Source organism: Homalodisca vitripennis, chromosome 7 (assembly GCF_021130785.1).
Source record: "Homalodisca vitripennis isolate AUS2020 chromosome 7, UT_GWSS_2.1, whole genome shotgun sequence".
Classification (NCBI taxonomy): Eukaryota; Metazoa; Arthropoda; class Insecta; order Hemiptera; family Cicadellidae; genus Homalodisca; species Homalodisca vitripennis.
In genome coordinates, this window is record NC_060213.1 from 28728419 (window position 1) to 28745483 (window position 17065).

General features: G+C 40.6%; 1 protein-coding gene across 2 annotated transcripts in view; it reads left to right on the plus strand.

Annotated features, from left to right (window-relative positions):
• The window catches only part of LOC124365778 (formin-like protein), a 164043-nt gene that overhangs the window by 78689 nt on the left and 68289 nt on the right, over window positions 1–17065 (plus strand). The gene's annotated exons all lie outside the window — the stretch shown is intronic.

The following is a 17065-nucleotide window of genomic DNA, read 5'->3' on the forward strand; positions in this document are numbered from 1 at the left end:
TCCTCACATTTTAAATAGCAATCTAAAAAAATAAGACAAACCCAATCTTTCTAAAATTAAAATATTAAATACAGAATACTAATAAAACTTACAACTGTGTCATATAAATTTAACATCTGTTTAAATGGCTCACGTGTATATTTATTTGTTTATTGTTTATTATTTATTTAGAGATTAATGTTTACACTGGTGATGGTTTAATACCGAAACACGTGTCTGAAAATAAAATAATTAACAAAAGGGTTTTAGTTGACCATTCATTATTCTAATATAAAGATAACCCTACAATGGGGAGTTAATAACACAAGGATGTAGGATTTCACCATCCGGGTCGCTATTAGCAATGCTAACACAAGCCAGGCCTGAGGTGCCCGGTTCTCCTCTTGTAAGCAATGAGTCATCGTATCCCACACCTCACTTCGCCAGACCACGGCTTCCGCCCGCCCACACAAACCTCCTCGGCTGTCGCTGCATATTACCTCCGAAATATTCCATAGTAAGTTATGTTTCTTCTTACTGCAGTCATTTTTGTAAACGTTTCGAGCCGTTCATCGTCCAAGAAAATTTCGATACAGATCTATGCCATCCTTCGCAAAAATTGATATGGGTCGATAATTTATTGAATGAAGGAAATATAGTCGAATATCGATTGGGACTACGTTCTTGAAGTCGTCATCCTTCCTGTTGTGAATTTTCTGAGTCGTCTGCCGAACAAGACTGTTTCAAAATCTTTTGACACATCTGCATTAATCCAATCTAAAACACCTTTCCAATATTAATTTATTTTTCGGATGAGGCCTTTCGAAATCAAAGGTTTCGTCTTCAGGCGACTTCGCAAATAAATGTTTACAATATTCTTATTTATTACAAATAGTATTAAAATACTATACACTGTAAATAAGCTATTTATTACAAACATTTGAAAATAATTCAGCCAGTATGAAAAAAACCAGGCATGACTACAGTTAGTTTTGTAGTGTACTGAGAAGAAAAGTGGAATGGAATTTCAATAGAGTCTTCCTCATTATTTGTGAGTTTATCTTTATCTTGTTTATGTGAAGTGATTCCCAAGCGTTTAAGTCCTTTAGAAGTCCTTATTTTTATTTTATATTGTGTGTCCTGATTCAATGAAGTGATGGGCTACAGCAGATTTGTAAATTATTTCATATTCTGTGTGTGAGAAATGTTCTTTTAATCTTGAAGTTAATAAAAGAAGTAACAGACTTAAGTGCTTGCGGATCACTTTACTTATTAAAGAATAAACAAAAACTCATAAATAAATGAAAGAAGGTCCTATTGAAAATTCCATTCTACTTTCTTCTCAGTTTATTACTAAACTAAACTGTAGTCATGTCTAATTTTTCACTACTCGCTGATATATATATCAAAATTTTTGTATTTGTATATTTACTCCATATGGTATTTTAATATTATTTCTAATAAATAAATATAATTTAAATATTTATTTTGGAGTCGCCTGACGATGACATCTTTGGTTTAGAAAGGTATCGTCGAAAATATAAATATTAGAAAACTGTTGTTTAGTAACTACTAATTTTAAATTGTTCCAATTGCTCCAAGAGTCTTCAGTCTACTTCTTATCTTTTGTAGATATTTCTTATTTGTATACTATTCCATGAAAATACTGACAGTCTTCGTAGGTTCCGGCCAGATAAAACGGCAAAATGGAGCGAACTCAAAAAAAGGCTCCTTAAGGTTGATCTGAACTTTTTAACGTCAAAACCAATTCTTTCTCCATAGCACGAAAACCTGGAACGGTGACAACTGATAGATAGTCCTCTGAACACGATAGATAGTCCTCTGAACACGCGACCAGCTCAAATATTAGATGTTCTGTCCGTTCCCGTGGGACTATTGGCATGTGTGAAGATCTTATCGAGCAGATCAAGACGGACGGAGAAAAGGACAAATAAAGGGTCACGAGATTACTTGGTGGGGTCACAGACAGGATATGAACCTGCGCTATATCTTAACTCAAGGACAAAGTCGATCTATAGATTGCAGCCAACGACCCGGTATTTCTTGGTATATGTTTGCCTTCCTTGTATGCTATTTCCCAATGCGATTGTTTCATTCTCGTCAATTTAAGCGCAACATCTGTATGATAATGCCCACGATGTCCATTAAAACTGAGGACCTCTAATTTGAGCCCCCTTCTCCCAAACCTTTTTCCTCAAAACTTAAACTATCTTCTAAAAACCTTCCATAACTTTATTGGGTAATGTGGAGATATCGTTGAAGAACTGACTGGTAAGCCATCTTATCCAAATCCAAATCTTATCCAATAAAAAGTGTGCGATATAATTACAAAAATAAATTTCAGAGAATCCTGCTAACAAGCTTTCAAATCAAGCTCTGCCGAGTCAAGATATGCCCTGATAAGAAGCCGAGGCATACATGGGTATGAGACAAGAGGCTGACACATCTACCGAAGTAAAAGACACAGAACGGTGGATTATGAGAACTTCACAAGCTGGTTCTTCATTTAATCAACAGATTCCCAGATTTCATCAAAAGTGCCCCAACACCCAAAGTGTTAAAAATTCGCCTCAAACGCTTTTTAGAGTCAAAGGCATTTATAATGTCGGCGAATTTATGGCACACAACTGGGAGACCGATCATTTACAAGACTGACCCCGAAGTTGGAAGTAGGTCAAATTGGCGCATGAATGAGACTGAAGGAATGCAAAAACTGTACGTATGAATGGATATTGTGGTATAAATGACAAAATTATTTTAATTATAATTCCTAGAAGTTTGCTATACATGTTAACATGTTTTCGCAATAAAAACTTGACTTTGATATAGTTAGCTTCATTTTAGTCGAGTCCTTAAATGGTTGTGAGGGAATTTGGTCACCTTTAAGGCCCTGTCGCTACCCAGCAGGGATCACTTCTGGCTGGTTTATACCTTCCAGTTGGACTCACCACTGGGCATAGCAAAATCCGATGTGTCACCAATCTGGGCAACCATATGGAGGTCCAGGAGCGGCACATCACTAACCGAAATTGTCGAGATTCTGGGGTTCATGGGCAATTCGATAGGTCTAGTCTACATTGGGAGATGACTGTTGGAGTTGGTGGGGTTTGTTCCCTAACCTCAGAGGTTCTTGCTAGCCTCAACAAGAGTGTCCCACCCCTTGCCTACTTTGTCTGGTTCAGAGCTGGCCTCCCCTTCTTCCGGGGAGACATGGCTGAGATGTAGTGCCCTAATTCTTCCTCATGGATCGCGATAGGAGACGGCCCCTACTCCCTAATCTTACCCATCCTGAATATCCTGTAACTTCGGAAGCAGCGCAAAGGTTCTTACAGGACTAAGTGCAATTCATAAGCTTCTTGTCCTAAGAGAACAAAATAAAGGAAAAAAGTCGTGCCGCTTCCATACAACCCCGTGATTGACCCGCCACAACACCAATAGAGTAACTGTAAAGTGAAACTCTGCGGCGCCACGGCCTCTGATATTTGCGCCGCAATTTGCATGTAACCTACAGAGTCCGCAGCCCGGAAAGGCAAGACCGGTACAGGTGGAGGCGCTGCAGCCAGTTACCTGGTGTTGGATCACCGTTCAATAAATACATTTGACGCAATCGATCAAGGGCCTCGTTACGTGTGGTACCACTCCCTTTATCGATTAAATCGATTTTCGGTTTGGCATCATGCTTTATCGCGTTTTGGAGGCATCTTTGGAGATTTTCCTTCGAAGATGTGTGTCTTGTTGATTCGTGACCTTGCTGAGCAAAAGGTTTTGTCAACAAATAGTTTTTTATCATTACAACAACTTTATTCATATAATTTGTACAATTACATTTAAAGTTATACAAATAAAGAACGGCATCGGTAAAATACTTCAAAGGAATACATAAAACTTTATTGGTTAAAGATATTTTATGGTGTTTTTTTAACAATAGATTATTTTCTATACTGAGTAAGTTTTTGGAATTTTATTTACACGACACCTGAACTACAAGGAACCCTAAGATTTTTCCAAATTTTAATCTACTCGTGGTTTTCCATGTTTTCAGACGGTGCTTGTTATATTGTCCTGTAGCCAGTTTACGCCCAGGATACTGTGCGGGGGAGTGTCCCTGACAAAGCCAGCAGCACTTCGAGATAGTGCCTGCCGTTGATAACGCCGTCTAGACGCAGTGGCTGTGTTGCACAATCATTTATGTCACGGGCTGGATGCAAATTTGCTCAATGTCGACCACTTTCACTGCTGCCTGCCGTCTGGTATGGCGCTCCGGTGACTCATCCACTTCGCGGAGCCACTCAAGCTCGGAGAGTATCTTCCCTCTTGAGCACTCTTACACACGCAAGAAAACATGACTTGGATTAATGTGGACGTCGCAATGGTGGCACGGTCCATATCGATGTCATGGATGTGGTTTTTCTGGAAGTGTCTTGAAAGGTTTTGGTCCAAGAGCATTTTTCTCCATCTAAGAATCAGTCGAAGTAGATGGTGTGTGAACGTTTTTGGTGCAGCAGGATGTGGACGAGTCTCGTCAAAGTTCTGACATTCTAAGAACTTTGGTGACATCCACTTCGGTATCGCCAACCTGAGCCACTCAGGCTCAGAGAGTATCTCCTCTTAAGTACTCGTACACATGCAAGAATACGTGACGGGATTAACTTTGATGTTGAAATGGTGGCACGGTTTGGATTGATGTCATAGATGTGTGTTTATTTTAAGTATCTTCAAAGGTTTTGGTCTAAGACCATTTTCTCCATCTAAGAATCAGTCGAAGTAGATTGTATCTGAACTTTTTGGTGCAGCAGCATGTGGACGAGTCTCGTCAAAGTTCTGACATTCTAAGAACTTTGGTGACATCCACTTCGGTATCGCCAACATGAGCCACTCAGGCTCAGAGAGTATATCCTCTTAAGTACTCGTACACATGCAAGAATACGTGACGGGATTAACTTTGATGTTGAAATGGTGGCACGGTTTGGATTGATGTCATGGATGTGTGTTTATTTTAAGTATCTTCAAAGGTTTTGGTCTAAGACCATTTTCTCCATCTAAGAATCAGTCGAAGTAGATTGTATCTGAACTTTTTGGTGCAGCAGCATGTGGACGAGGCTCGTCAAAGTTCTTACATTCTAATAACTTTGGTGACATCCACTTCGGTATCGCCAACCTGAGCCACTCAAGCTCAGAGAGTATCGTCCATCTTCAGCACTCGTATACATGCAAGAAAACTTATTTACATTCAAACAAATAAACAAATATTTAAATCTTTTATTTTTGTGAGGTCTTTCGATTGCAAGGCTATCTTCATCTGACACATCACAAATGTTGCAATGCTGGCTCGGTTCCGATTGATGTCATGGATGTTTTTGTTTCTGGAAGTATCTTCAAAGGTCCAAGGGCATTTTCTCCATGGAAGAATCAGTCTAAGTAGATGGTTTCTGTACTTTTTAGTGCAGCAGGATGTAGACGACGCTCGTCTAAGTTCTGATATTCTACAGCATAAATTAGAGTTGGTGTTTTAGAAGTGAATACGTACTTACGTATTCTCCTAAATATCCTGGATAAGTCAGCTCAACAGTTCGTGTTGACTGCAGTATTTTCGTTCAGTTTCTGGGCAAATGAATTGTACAGGATTGGAGAATAAATTACCTTGATCGCTTTCATTTGTGTTTATCCATAAAGCTAAAGTACTTCTCAGTCCCATTAGTAGTGTATATCGTGTATTGGTTATGTTTGTGTTCCTCTGATCGATCATTAAAAATGATGATTGTCAGTTCGAAGATGGTTGGTCTCATTATCTACTTGCAGCATAAACTAGTGTTGATATCTCTCTTGGAATACAGAACACTTGTGCCTTCCGAAATTTTGTGCGTTCCTTGATGAAATGTTAATGAATTGGCATATTGGTCATGTACATCCATCAGCTTTATCCCCTAATACTCTGTGCTTCCCTGCCGAACAATTCTTTTTACCTTGTAAAAACCACCTTTGTTTTCGTTCATGGGACCGAACCGTGTTAGCATTACATCAACCCGGTCCTTGTTGCGTCTTACGACGTCCCTTCTTCTTGTCTGGTCTCTTCCTACAAATCTTTCTTAGAAGAGGAGTCGCTCGCATGCTGTGACTTCCTTCCAGTTTTCTTCTCGCTGTAGCATTTGCAACACTGGGCTTGCCGTATTTAGAGCATTTCCTAAAATCGTCTCGGTGCTAGCTCTGTGGTTCCTCCATTCCTCTCGTTCCCAGCTGAACAGCTCTCAAGCGGTAGATGTCTGAAAGGTGCAGTTAATCTCCGTCGAGAGAATTTTAAAAGATCTCATAATTTTCAATCTCCACATCGCAGTGTAAAACATTTCACCATAACAAATTGCCTAAAAAACCCCCATAGCCCTGCTTTATAGTACACCGTGATTGCACCTTTCGACCGATGCCTGAATGAACGAGTCTGGGATTTGATAGGAAATTCACTCGATCGCCGATCCACCAAAGGAACTGTGGGGAATGTGCCTTGCTGGGGTGGAACGATATTTTTCACATTTCCGAATAGCAAAAAATCTAAATGGTAACAATACAAGAAGCGAGCGACGGATACAATTGTGATGTTCTCTCTCGAACAGTGAACGAATCCTGGTGAACGAATCTCCATGGGATCCTTCACCAGGCTAAATTCAGTTAACCACCAGGCTCTCTCTGTACTTCGAGTGGTGGATGGCTTTGGCCTTACACAGGTACATCGAAGGTAACAATATGCTGTGTGAGAGGTTACCTGAGTGGTTCCGCCGATGAAGCTGTGGTGACGGTGCCCTCATCAGCATACAGCCTTGGCAGAGAGAGTGACTCAGACACGTGTCATACGTCATTGTCTACCTAGCGGCCATTCTCCGTCCGTCCGTCCGTCCGTACTGTCGCCAACGTTTCGCGTCTCGTCTGATCGTCTTCCTGTCAGTACTCTCTGTCGGTTTTGAGTCCTTCGAGTCGTCTGTCGAAACGAATTGTAACGAACCGTATTGCCATCGCCGCTTTTCTAGTTATTGGTTTTTACAGAATGTTATTGCTCTTTTCCATGTCGCCCTGGCATCACAAATACACCTCAAAGGGCTTTTAATTGCACCACCGCAGGTCATCAAACCTATCAAGACTGGCTTCCAAAATTTAATTGCGTTTTGTACATTTTAACCGCTGTTAAAACATGACCCGATTTTCCAAACAGCCAGTGGACCCTGTGGGTGACGGAAAAGGTGTTATGTACTCCATTAAATAAATAAGCGATTTTGGGGTGATTTTTGGGGCACCTCGACTTTAATGCTTTCTCCTTTTATTCCTTCTCAGGCAGCAGCTCGAATTGTCAACAACTTGGCCGAACCCGATCAAAAGTGTCTCCGTGCTGAAGGCATTTAAAACTCGTCTAAAAACAACATTGACTACATACGCGTTCTACAGTATAGACGAGTTTATGGCACACAATTGGGAGACCTCTCAATTGGTTGACTGACCGGGGAAATGGTGGATAAATTCGAATGAATGAGGGAGAATGAACGCAAAAATTGTACGTTTGGAAGGGACTGCGATGATAGAACGAATGGAAAATTTAGCTAAAAAAGAACTTGACGGTTGCTATAACATTGTTTTTATGTTTTACGCAATAAATTATTTATTTATTTTATTTTATTAACGGTATAGAGTACACGTAAAAAAGTGGAATAGTACAAAAATGTGGATTGAATACGTACTTTTAAGTGACAATAGTAGAAACGACACGAGGTTGAGATGGCTCTGGCGGACCAGGAGGCGCAGGAGGATAACCATTATCTTACACGTGTCGCTGGTATCTCACGTGAGATAACGCCGAGACTCGCGAGCCTTTGTCTTATCGGCCGGTGTACGATAACAGCGCGTGTGATTAGGCTTTACGTACCAAAACATCGCTGTGACGAGTACGTCCGTATTTGTTTTCGCTATCAGTCCCATTGGAGAATTAGATAATGTTGGACTGTTCCGTGTTATCTGTCCAGTTTGCAGGCCTAACATTTCACACTAAAATTTATTCTATATTACTTTATGAAAGAAAACTCACAATTAGCCAGTAATTTTTATATTTTCACACGACGCCTTTCGACATCAAAGATACCATCGTCAGGTGTGAATCGACAATTCCAAATAGTATACATATTTTACAATTTAAAACAATTATCAGCTAAGTAAAACTTAATACAAGATTTGTGTAGTTAAAAGTAAAATTTATATATATAAATAGCTCTTTACCGCGGCTTCTCACGCTTTTCGTAAGCGTTACGCGTGTATGTGCACTTCTGGCTCAAGTAAATTATATTTCCAACGCCGATGTAGAGTTTGCTTTGTTGCCACGATCAAGAAAATCTTTATATGTTTATAGCCATTGTACACGTACGTGTGTTTTATTATAAAGTGGTCTAACACTCAAGCTTTAAGTTCAACAAAAAAGTTATCTTAAAGACAAATATACATCGTAACTTAGCGCCTTCAAATAGTGTTTGGCTATTAAATATTCGTAACTGTCTCGTAATTGCAGTTTATAATGTGCAGGCGCTTTGAAAACTTACATCTTTGGCAACGCCACACCTGGAGGCGAGTTACATCAATAGACATAGCATAGAAACCTTCTTCGTGGAAAAATACATATACATACAAATTTTCGTAATGATCGGTCAAATAGTTTACGATTCCATAAAGGACAAACACACAAACATTCATTAATTTATATAATACTAGCGGGCCCGGCGCGCTTTGCTGCGCATTTCAATAATTTTTTGCAAAAGTTGCCCGCGGCTTCGCACGCAATTTCCCGTTGAAAACAGTACACTATATTCACTTATTCTTTTTCTATCACATTCTAAACATTGCTGAGATAATTGATAGTCGTTCCATCGTGAGCCTCTTGGGCGTATTATGAAGGTATGTACCATATTCCTGCCTCTATCTAGCTGTTACCCACGGCTTCGCACGCAAATCTTAAGAACCGAAGTCCTTATATTACTTAGTAAATTTTTTTTTTACTATAATAAATTTTAGATTAAATTAGTTATATCTCCGATGCCACGATTGAGCTTGCTTTGTTGTCTCGATCGAGAGAATATGTACACACGGAGTTTTGAGAACCATACTTCTGTCAAAAAAAACAACTAAGGTTGATTTTATAACATTCTTTATATTTGTAGCCAACGTAAGATAGTAATTATGATATCTGCATTACTCTTCTGATCAAGCATGAGCATGGTTTATATTAAATAAATATTGCAGTTAAAGGTGAATTTTTACGTCAAATTTGAATTGTATTATCTGGATAGTAAAGTCTATGTTTAACAGTGATTGCAAAAACAGTTTAAACAAAATTTGTCGTTTCTCTTAAGCTTACTCTATGCTTTAAAACTATAAGTGTAATATATGTTTACAAAGAACAGCTGATTAAAAATTTGAAAAGACGTTAACATATGTTTGCTGCAATGCATTTCTTATGGGTATTTCTGTAACCAGTGGGGCGGAATCCTGAATCGGGAAAGGGATGGGCATAGCTTATAAACCTTCTCCGTGGAAAAATACATATACGTACAAATTTTCATCATGATCGGTCCAATAGTTCACGATTCCATAAAGGACAAACATACAAACATTCATTTTTATATATATAGATATATAGATGTGTCATATTTCTTGCAAAAATTATGTTTCTTTAAATTTCATTTTCTCTTTTAACTGTGTCATTCCCTCCATTTATAACCCATATACATGCACTATTGTTAAAATATTTACGTTTATTTTCTGAATTTTTCCAAATTGCTCAGAATGACTAATTTCGTGTATATTTCGTCATCGAATGGTGAAAATGGGTGTTTCCTTTTCTTGCCATTAGAGACGGTAATGTATAGGATTTTAAGTGTCAAAATTTGATTTCCAATCCAAAACTGAACGCTCCATCTTAATTAGATCCAATAAGGAAAAATGTTGATGACTTTGGAAGATACTTTTGGGATAGATTATCTACACTGGTGGAAAAACGTTTTTATTGTAAAGTCTCCAGTAATAGAAAAGTATATTCAGATCAATATGAATTTGACCTTAATGTACTTGAATGTGTTTATTAGTTGATGACATCATTTTGCAATCGTATCCAATACTTTGCTACAATCACAAAAAACGACTGGGATGAAAATAGCAGTTTGGACTTCGTAGAACTGGTTTCCGGATGACCTCTCCTGATACGACGATAGCCTTATCAAACTTCTCACACATTACACTGTAGTTGGTACTGACCCAACACTTGACATGTTATAAATAATGGCACCAACCGGAAACCACTCAACGCAAGATAACCCTCACTTCCGGTCGTTTTTACTGTTCTCACGGCGAAACTGTGTGTATAGAATGATTATAAATAGTAGAGTTGTCATCACGGAAAAGAATTGAAAAGGAAAAACAGGTTGTTTATCTTGGACCACGCAAGACTTGCCGTGGGCCATTTCATTTGATAGATGATTCAGTGTTCCCCCTAATGCCCAGCAGTTGTGTTGGGGTAAATGGTCATTTCCTGACGCACCGGGTCGTGCTTCCTCCCCTCGACGACCATGACCTGCGGCAAGGGAAGGCTTGTCTGAATGTCATAGGCTTTCACTATCGACTGTACGTACAGTCAGGTCTAGCATTGCATTTGGGGTTGCCATGTGTTCGGTTGCAGTGAAAGGGCCCGTGGCGTGAAATAAACAATAATTACAAAATTGATTAATATTCTGCATGAATTTACATCGTTATCAATCCAACCCTATTATACTGTACCATATGTCTCGCCATCAATGAATGACAGGTCCTTCAATGGGAGGTCGTCAGAGTTGGACAGTGCCAGTGGATGATGAAGAGGCCTAGTAGAAGCGAAGCCGGGCTCCTCAGTAGGCCTAGTGTCAATGGATGGTCATCAGAATTAGACAGTGCCAGTGGAAGATGGAGATGCCTAGTAGAAGCGAAGCCGGGCTCCTCAGTAGGCCTAGTGTCAATGGATGGTCATCATAATTGGACAGTGCCAGTGGAAGATGGAGATGCCTAGTAGAAGCGAAGCCGGGCTCCTCGGTAGGTCTGGTATCAATGGATGGTCATCAGAATTAGACAGTGCCAGTGGATGATGGAGATGCCTAGTAGAAGCGAAGCCGGGCTCCACGGTAGGCCTGGTGTCAATGGATGGTCATCAGAATTAGACAGTGCCAGTGGAAGATGGAGATGCCTAGTAGTAGAAGCGAAGCCGGGCTCCACGGTAGGCCTGGTGTCAATGGATGGTCATCAGAATTAGACAGTGCCAGTGGAAGATGGAGATGCCTAGTAGAAGCGAAGCCGGGCTCCACGGTAGGCCTGGTGTCAATGGATGGTCATCAGAATTAGACAGTGCCAGTGGAAAATGGAGATGCCTAGTAGAAGCGAAGCCGGGCTCCATGGTAGGCCTGATGTCGTGTCCGAGATGTCCTGGTAATGCACACGACATGCATGTCCTTCACCCGCCCGTGCCCGTGGTGGTGGGGGCGGGAGTCACTTGTCACTCTGGTGTCATGTTTATTTTTACCGCTCCGTTGACTCCAGACGCGAGCAACTGCACTGTACATGGCGTCAGTGTAAGTCGTGTATGTGCATGTAATACCAGTGGCAATTAAACGTAGGTTCCGAACCATGCAATTATCGTTTACTATTGTAATTTGATGATTTTATATTAATGATTGACGGAGATATGCTCTCAGATTTTGGCAATATCAAATCATCGTAAAAGAGATCATACCTAATCGCCTGATGTTCAACAATTCAAAAATTGTTCCATTTACATATTTTGGCGAGCATGAAAATTAATAGAATTTTATTTTCACTTGCTCACTATCATTTATTGTTATTGTGGGTGTCTCTTGGAGTAAGCACGGCAAGCTTATTCCGTCTATCCTGGATTACCGAAGCGGAAGTAATTTCAGCTCGTATCTGTTGGCACTTATGGAATTAGGTCTTATCTTGCTTTGCAGGTTTATGGTGTTAAAAGTAACGGCTCGGAGATCCATCTGCACGTCGTGGTGCTGCACACTCTTCTTGAGTAGTGATCAGTTATTGTTGACACAGTTATTAACACCAATCCCAGCGATTTTGATGGCCGTCGAAAAGTTGAGCTCCGTGTGATATACGGAAGTGAAAGGAAGGGCAGATAGGTCTTTGTTTGGCTTACTCTATACATCATGCCATCATGGTGGTGATATATTGTTTTTGTTCTTACGTCTCAGTTTATGCCTAAGAAGCACATGTCATTGTAAAACTCCTTGTTCAATTGTGTATAAATTTGTACTGTTGACAATTCAAATGTATAATTTACCTTGCGTATAGAGACGACTATTGTAGTATGTTCCACAGAAGAAGGGATTTTACCGAGTGGAAATGGCGACGCGGGAGAAATGCTCCTCCGACTCGCCCCCGCCCCTCACGTCGTCAGACAGTTCCATTACTGGTGCCTCTAGTAGGAGCCAGACTGATAATGTAACGATAACACATCTTACACGCCTTCCTGATCGACTATTCATGGACCACAACGACCCGCCTTTGTCGTGTTAATGCGGGAAGTCGTTTGGCCATTAATGACTTTCGACCTATCGCACTTTTCCTCCTGGATCCAAAATAAATAAAAAAATTTGAATTTTGTACTGTTCGGTATCCCTCCATTCTTGGAGTAGTGAAGATTACTGTGGAAATGGATTAGGCTATTCCTAGATGCTTAATTCTTTATTACAAGCCACATTGGAGTGTACAATTCACACGATGTCTGGCAATAAAATGTTCGGGATCTACTAGATTTCATGTCATTGATTAGATTTCCGAAAAGTACTTGAGGCGTCCAGGAAATTCCATGAAAGGCTAAGAACTAACGCGTCCCATGAATTATTTGGTTTATTGTGTAAGTGGCTGCTTGCTTGCGTGAACAAGGCGAAATACAAATTGAAATGATCTGTTGGAAGGGTATCTCTGAAAGAAAGGAAGAAAATGGAAAGCTCTCAACTGGATGGTTATCGTTTTCGACATTGAAGGGAGGGGATGAGGTGTATTGAAATTGAAATAGGAAGGAATGGGAAATGTTACTTTAGGAGCAGAGTAGCGGATTTGAGAACAATGTCTGTGCGTGCTGAGGCGCACTGAATCTTAACACGCGATACGGGCTGTCTTCCCGCGACGGGCACGTGTCTATTGGATCTAAATGGAACATTTATATAGCAATAAATATACATATACATTTGTAAACAAAACTTCCCTTAGCCTATGGGGGAAATTTAATAATCGTACAAAACTTTCGAAATATTGCTTTTTACAACTTTACAAAATAAAAAAAATGAGTTATAACCATACTGAGATAACTGAGATGTGGATCTTTTCCAGAATTTGAACTGGCGCCATCTTGAAAGCCTAAGAGATGTTGAAAAAGTGTAAGAATAGTAAAAGTTGTCAACGATAGTCCTAGGGACTTTTCATTTTTACTTTTGATAGATCTAGGTTTTTGGTACAAAGGTTTCTCCTGGTCAAAGAAAGAACCCTACTGATTTTGGTGTCAAAATGTAAAAGTATAACCAGATCGTCTGTGCGATGACTTCTGACATAAGGGTTCTAAACTCGCTTTCGTTGTGTTATAATGACCAAGATGAAAAAGTGGATAATTTTGAAGAAGGAAAAGCTTTGCAGATATTTAGTTCAGCTATATTTTACATCCCGCTTAGTGCCGCGTGTGAAATTTTGAGTTTACCAGAGACGTGACTTCCGGAATCCAGAGTAAACGTCCGTCTGAAGAGATAAACAAAGTCAGTGACGTAGAAGCTCTAGATGAAATTTTTGCATCTTTTCGACATAAGAAACATCTAGACTGCAAAGGATCTCTCAGTCTTACAGGAGGGTTACTTAGCAGCCATTCACCTTAATTTAGCTAGATTAAGAAGAATACTCATTGTCCCAGGTCATCAGGTACACTACGATGTTTTAGGCAAGAATCCAAACAGACAGACGTGGGCTCCACATTCCAGGATTCAAGTCTGTACCAATGTCGGACTTCAGACTGAATGGATGGTGAAATGCAGCTAAACTCGACATTTGCATCGAATCAACCCTTCTCACCATAGCTACGTCGATACGTATAGAACACTTCTGCGTGTGATCGACAAATTGTGTCCATCACTAGAAAAAAATAATAAGAAAGTAAAATTTGTAAATGCAAAAAAGTAATTACTGAAAGGCCACAGTGGCATATGTTTAGTTAACTTAATTTGTATTTTGTATTTCATTCGAGGTATAAGGATAACATTAATCACATTTTTGCAAACTTGCACAGTCCAATATGATGGCAAATGTCCGTGAGCATTTTGTTATCCTTTTAGTTCCTTCATTGATTTAAAGGACGTTTCGCGAATACTGCTTCCGTCGTCATCAGGCATCCTCTCTCCACACTGCCGGCGGTAACACGTGACCGTGACGGATCGCTCTTCCGTGAAATTAATTGTAGCCCTGACCTTGGCAACTTCTCGTAATTAGCAAAACAAATGCCAAAGGCTTACTAAATTGTTGTTGGATATAAAACTCTTCTCACTGCATGACAATTTCTTTTTTGCTTCTTGTTGTTGTTTGGGTTTTAATGATTACGTGTATGGGTAAATGTTATTTAATTAGTTTTTATCCAGCTAGAGTATTATTTATCGAAGCCTCAACGGGGTTTAGAAATTAAAGCTGTGTAAATAGTATTTATTCATAGCTGCTTATTTTACTCCCATGGTTTTTTTTGTTCTTTTAGGACAAGTATCTTAGAGCGTATTGCACATAGTCCTAAAAGGACCTTCCAGAGTGGCAGGATATTCTGGATGGGTAAGGCTGGGGGTAGGGTTCACCTCCTGTCGAGATCCATGAGGAAGAACTTGGGGTATTAATCTCAGTGACGTCTCCTTGGTAGAAGGGAAAGCCAGTTCTGGACCATCCCCTCCAGTGAAAGCAGGGAGGGGGTGGCACACCCTTATGTCTAGGCTAGCAAGAACCTTTGACCCTTAGGGAACCCCACCAACTCCAACAGTCATCTCCCGCAGTAAACTAGACCTATCGAATTACCCTTGCACCACAGACCTCGATATTTGCGGTTAGTGATGTGCCGCTCCTGGACATCCTTAAGGTTGCCCAGATTTAAATGATACATCGGAAACTCGGGTACCGATTCGATAAGTACTCAAGTATGAACTTTGGTATCGAATAAAACTCGATACTGATACTGTCTCGGACACCGAATCGAAAGGTGTGAAAACGGGTATCGAAATTACCTACACCGGAAGCTCTGTACATGGGCATCGGTTAAAAGTATCGATGTCGGGCTTGTATCGAATCAACCCAGGGCCTGGAATACATAATTAGGCCGATACGGTGGGAGGGACCTCGGTCGCGCACGTATCGGTATCGCGTGTCCCCGGTAACACGAGCCGAGGCCGCGGAATCTGGGGGCAAAAAGTCCCGACACCTCAATACGGTTTTGGGCACGCGAGAGTGCAGCATTCCCCGCCATTCCGGTCCCGAGAACCGCCGAGCTATATTTAGACCTGGTCGGTCCTGTTGGGGTCCGTTCGTTAATCACGTGAGGTCTCTCAATGGGAGAATTGTACTTTTTATGAAAGAAAGGCATTTGGTAATGAGCGTCAGAACACCAGCTAGACATTAATTAAAGTAGTGGCCGACTAACACTGTCTGGACAGTTGGTACAGACTGACAATACTGTGTAGACATTTGGTACTGGCTAACTAAGCATTGTATAAACATTGGGTACTGGCTGACGTAACACTATCTAGGCATTTGGTACTGGCTACCTGAGCGCTGTATAAACATTTGGTACTTGCTGACAGCACTGTCTAGACATTAGGTAGTGGCTGACAGCACTATCTAGGCATTTGTGGTAATGGCTGACATAACACTGTCTAGACATTTGGTACTGGTTGACCGCACTGTCTAGACGTTTGGTACTGGTTTACCGCACTGTCTAGACATTTGGTACTGGCTGACGTAACAATGTCTAGATATTTGGTACTGGTTGACCGCACTGTCTAGACATTTGGTACTGGTTCACGTAACAATGTCTAGATATTTGGTACTGGTTGACCGCACTGTCTAGACGTTTGGTACTGCTTGACCGCACTGTCTAGACATTTGGTACTGCTTGACCGCACTGTCTAGACATTTGGTACTGGCTGACGTAACAATGTCTAGATATTTGGTACTGGTTGACCGCACTGTCTAGACATTTGGTACTGGTTGACCGTACTGTCTAGACATTTGGTACTGGTTGACCGCACTGTCTAGATATTTGGTGCTAGCTGACGTAAAACTGTCTAGATCTTTGGAATCTATCCTCTTCGTCAGGTGGGATAATTTTTGTATGTAGGTATTAATATCTCCTCCACCTGACGAAGAGGATAGATTCCAATCCTCGAAACGTTGCGTTATACCTTTTATAACCTATAACAGCGGCAAATGTCCGAAATCCTGTTATCCTTTCAAACCGTCCATCGTGAATAACAAACTTCAGACAAAACACTTTCTAGGTATTTGTTACTGGCTGACATAACACTGTCTAGACATTTGGTACTGGCTGATATAACACTGTCTAGACATTAATTTGGTACTGGCTGAAATAGCGCGGCATTGTATCGCAATTGTGTCGGTCCATTAGGCCTTTATGCAGTCCCAACAGCATAACGGATGTCATGGCGCAGTCCAGTGGTTATCGCGAGATAACCGAGTCAAGCAACATCGAGCCTGGCTGCTGCTTGGATTGGTGACCCTGTCCTTGCAAGCAGTCCGCCTGCCCGGCCATTAATGGTGCCTCGGAAGTCACCTTTAACCCGTTAGTCCCCAGGTTAAGTGTTAGAGAGGGCTTCATAGTTTTATCTTCATCTGGCAACATTGAACTCATAACTGTAACATGTACTGGAAGAGTGAGAGCAAATTTTCATTGAATAAGCACGCAGCTTATATTGTTTCTTTTTTGTTTGTGAAGTCGGTGGGAAAACCTTAAGAAACACATTAG